This window comes from Sinocyclocheilus anshuiensis, unplaced genomic scaffold, assembly GCF_001515605.1.
Source record: "Sinocyclocheilus anshuiensis isolate Anshui unplaced genomic scaffold, SAMN03320099.WGS_v1.1 scaffold106, whole genome shotgun sequence".
Taxonomy (NCBI): Eukaryota; Metazoa; Chordata; class Actinopteri; order Cypriniformes; family Cyprinidae; genus Sinocyclocheilus; species Sinocyclocheilus anshuiensis.
In genome coordinates, this window is record NW_015542347.1 from 1,052,815 (window position 1) to 1,057,659 (window position 4,845).

Below are 4,845 nucleotides of genomic sequence, written 5' to 3' on the forward strand. Positions count from 1 at the left end.
ACGCATCATATTTTCTCTCAACTCTTTTTACCTTTTCTGACCCACTTCAGGTCTTAAAGTCTCTATTAATGAGCTAAATGAGTTAAATTGGGTGTGTTAGATGAGTGAGACAGTGCTGGGCTGCTCCAGGACAGTTTTGAAAACCATTTCAGAGACATGTTCTTAAATGTGACTCATATAAAATATATTACATGCATGCAAAGTTTTAAGGCAGTTTAATCGTCTTTTTGGTAACTTCATGACTTAACTGACCACGGCATTGCATGCGTGTAGTTTATTTCTCGCTTTGATATGAAAGGATACAGGCTACAGCGCGCAATTGAGCACGCGCTTCGAGCACAGTACCGTTTCCGCGCTCGCTTGACTCGCCCCTGGCACCGAAGTGAAGAGGAGTGCGTGTCTGAAACGTCGGATCAGGCCCTTCCAAACAGAGCATGCTGAACAACTTCTTGCCCAGGCCCTTGTCATTTCTAGGCTGGACTGTTGCAATGCTCTTCGGACCTCAACAAATTATTCAGAATGCAGTGGCACAACTGGTCTTCCATGAGCCCAAAAGGGCCCACTTCACACCTCTCTTTATCTCCCTGCATTGGCTACCGGTTGCGGCTCGCATCAAGTTCAATACATTGATGTTTGCGTACAGAACAGCCACAGGCTCCTACTCCTACTTCCTCCTCACTCTTATGGATCTACATCCCCTCCAGAAGCTTGAGATCTGTAAGTAAGCGATGCCTCGTGGTAACATTACAGAGAGGCATTTTCGTTCACCTTTCCTGGCTGGTGAAATGATCTTCCCACAATCGCAGTAATTAACAGAACACCCAACACGTTATCGAGAAAGCAAGCAAAGAGCGCTCCCTTTAATACAATCACTACAGCTGTCAATAAGTGGCAGCGCGATTGGCTACATTGCTCAGTGTGTACTGGACCGAGTCGAAATAGTCTAAGTTATTGGACCCGCAACCCGCCCATGCTTGTCACCATCCAGCCCGCACCCGCATCACACCCTACACATAAATATTATTCTACCCGTTACATAAAATATTTGCGATTCACCTGCATGTACCCACCCACATGCAGGACTCTGGCTTCCCCCTTGTGGACACTAACATAATAGACAACTCTGGCCCCAGAGAGTGATTGTAAATTAAGTTTACATGAAATATGTTTGAAATTTCATTCTGCATCTTCTGAGATTTCATTGAAATCCTTCTCATAAAGTCACTGAATTAACCATTAACTGTTAACTTGATTGCGTTGCCATCTGCATGTGATGTTAGAGCGTTGTTTAGAGAGAACAAAAATGTATTGGAAACACACTACCGCTTACCTGACTCTGCCTGAGAGGTAAAGAAAAATACACTTACCTGAGATGATTTTTTTATATCTCTGAAACATATGAAAGTATTTAGTATAGTATCGATAGTAGTAGATAGTATTCTAACAATCTTTTAATGTATTATCGAATAAAATCTTAGTTGATTATCAAAGAAAGAAAAAATTAATAGCCATAATATGGGCTTTTGTAAATGCTGTGCTACTGTTATGCTCAGATACTGTGATTTCCTTCTCACATTGCTGATTTCACCATTAACTCTTCACCTGAACAGTTTATGTTGCTGTATATGGTATCATTGTAACCCTTGACCATCAAAACATAGGGGTAGACATCACCTTTTCTGTGTTATCCTGTTTGGTTCAGGAGCTATGACACAAAATACATAATTTGGTTATGGCGGAAAGTAAAATGGTCATGGCAACCACAAGGTGTTTTTGCGATGGCTCCATTTCTGCAAATGTTTAGGGCAGCAAACTATACAATTGGACCAAGTTCCATGCTTTAATGAAAAAGTGAACATTATTTTCACATATCACCTGGACTACTATACGAGTAACACATCTTGGGTATTCTATAGTCTTTGCTATAGCAGAGCAAGAACAAGAGAAACAAAGAGACAATGAGTGCTGATAAAAATACACTCACACGTTAGTTACATAAGACTAATCCTTACCCCGTCTAACTCCTCGCTCAAACGCACACACACCGGTACTTAATAAGACGGTCACTTTCCTAACACTAAATGACATAAACCTAGACACATGTTAAACTTCAATGTGTACCACAGACTAAAAGAGCAAATATAAAACACTGCCTGAAACTACTGTATTTATCAAACCCAACTTGGTTGAGCTTTGTAAATGAACTTGATGAACCATCCTTTGATTACTAACCATTCAGTGCATATCTGAGGTATGTCCTGATAGCATAAAAATATCATCTAATACTGAAAGCCCGGGCCATCCTTACAAATTTCAGAGATTATCTTCACAGTGAAACTTTCAGTTAAATATGGCCCACTGTGAATTATTTTATGACGAGTGCATTATGACGAGCATCTAGTTGTGGCATACATATTCAAACAACAAAGACATAACAGAGCTCCTAACATGCCTTTTCACATATTTCCCTGTTGGTTTAACAGTAGTGACATTGTGCAAGGACAGTTTGTGCCATTTATGGAACTGACAACAGGTTCAAAAAAGATGTTATCACATGGTTAACTGTGGTATGAAAAGTATAAACATTACACATAATGTATGTACTGTATGTACATCTATGCATGTACCATTTCTGTGCATTGTTTTTGTTGCTACCTGTTTTATATTTCCTTTGGAATTAATGCATGTAAAAAACACTCATCTTAAAGATAAAGGTAGGTCTTGACCCCATATTTCACTTAGGAAATCTACTGTAACTGTTTTTTATTCTAGGCAGATGTGTTTGGAAGTTTCCTCTGACTCAATAACCAGTTCGTAACCTTTAATTTAGACTTTGTTTTAAGAAAGAGTTGCAGTCTTGGCAGAATGTTATGCAAGGGGAATACTCATACACACATAGATGACATCAACTGACTTAAAACCCATTGCATTTTGGGAAATTCAATCAATAATTAAAAGCAATTGCTTAGCCATGCAGTAGACACCAGAGATAGAACATAGTTTTATTTGCAGCGATGCCTGATAAAAGGCATCTTGACAACAAATTCTCAGAATTTGGCTGACACTTCAAAGCAATTTGCACTTAGGGGAGGCCGGGGCTAGCTGTCACACTTTTAAACAAGTGCATATTTCTCAGGGTAGGTTTCTTAAGTCTATGCAGATACACACCTTTTAATCTGAATCTGCCAATACACTCAACTATTGAACATGTCCACTATTAGTGTCAGGAAAAAGACCAATAGACTTGAAGCCCATTGCATTCTGGGAATTGGCAATAGATTGTCACAATGTAACTTGCCGTTAAACCACGTAAGCTTTTCAGCTAAATTATGAAGGACAAAATAATACAAATGTAGAAGGTAACATACAAAAACACCAAACCACAACAAAACAATTAACCAGCACAGGTCAACTTTTAAAATCTGCCATTTCCTTGCTCAAGGGAACCAGGGCACGTTACGGATCAACTCTAGTAGGATGTGAACCTAAAACCTTTAGATTAGTAGCTCACCACTACGCCACCCTAAGATTAATGATCAATACTAACCCAACATTACTGGACTCAACCTGACATTCATGCATCTAAACAAGCCCAAAGTGTATATTTACAAACATTTCACAGGTGTTCGCCGTAAAAAGCGGTTGCATGTCAAAATCGAAGTGTACAGGTTCAAAGGCATCATATCTCACCTGTTCTCCGAAGTCGATGGCTATATTTGTAATGGCTAGCGGCAGCAGAAAGCGAATAAGAGGCCAGTACGCATTGCGTGATAGACAGTCCATCATGATAAATGATGACAATAATATTTAAGGCATTCGTCCGTGAAGAGTCGCTTTATGGTTTGCGGCTTTCAGCTGCCTGTAGTGAAACTGGAAAAACTGGAGACATTGTCATTCCCAGCGCTTCCGATGAGAAGGTCATCCAAACATTTCGCATTATATCATCATGTCATTCACCCGCGAATTAAATCTCACTGCCACGAAGTACTGATGCAGGAAACAGCTGAACATGAGCATTTGTGCTGTCGGCTGTGTTTGCTTGCGCGCGTGTGTTATTTATACTCGTGCAGAACACACGTGGGGTGTCACAACACCCTTCTCCAGCTGTTCGCGTCAGTCTGCTGGAGAGGTACAAAGAATGAAGAGCATTGATTTATTGTTTCTTATGGAACATTAGTTCGTCTTTGTCTTAGAAAAATGCTATTTGAATAAGATGCCAACGGAAATGGTTTAATAAGTTACAGTGGAAAGTTATGTGTATATTATTTTTAATCTCTGCTGCCCTCTACTGAATGTTGTTTGGAGAGACGGGCCGGGGCAACTCACAGACGACTATAAATCTACCTGCAATTAGGTTGATGATACACTGGGCAACTTTTTGAGCAATGTTGCTGTGCAACTTTGGGGAATGTTGCCGTCAACGGGCAACCATGTGAGACAAAGGGCCCACGACCGATCTAAAATATCCAGATAGAAATTTGTTACCCATTCGTAATGGGAAAGTGCCCAAGCAACACTGCTCAAAAAAAAAAAAAGAAAAAAAAAGGTGCCTGGCAAAATTGCTCAAAAAGTTGCCCCGTGTATCATCAGCCTTAGTGTCTTATAGGCTAGGCATATTATTTGAAATGGGTTAAAATCCCTTCATTAAAATATATCAGTATCAGCTAGATACTTTAATGAATACACAGTTTCATTACATATTTTAAAGATTAAAAAATAACATACGCTACCAGTCAAAAGTTTTTGAACAGTAAGATTTTTAATGTTTTTTTTTTTTTTTTAAGGAAGTCTCTTCTGCTCACCAAGTCTGCATTTATTTAATCCAAAGTACAGCAAAAATAGTAA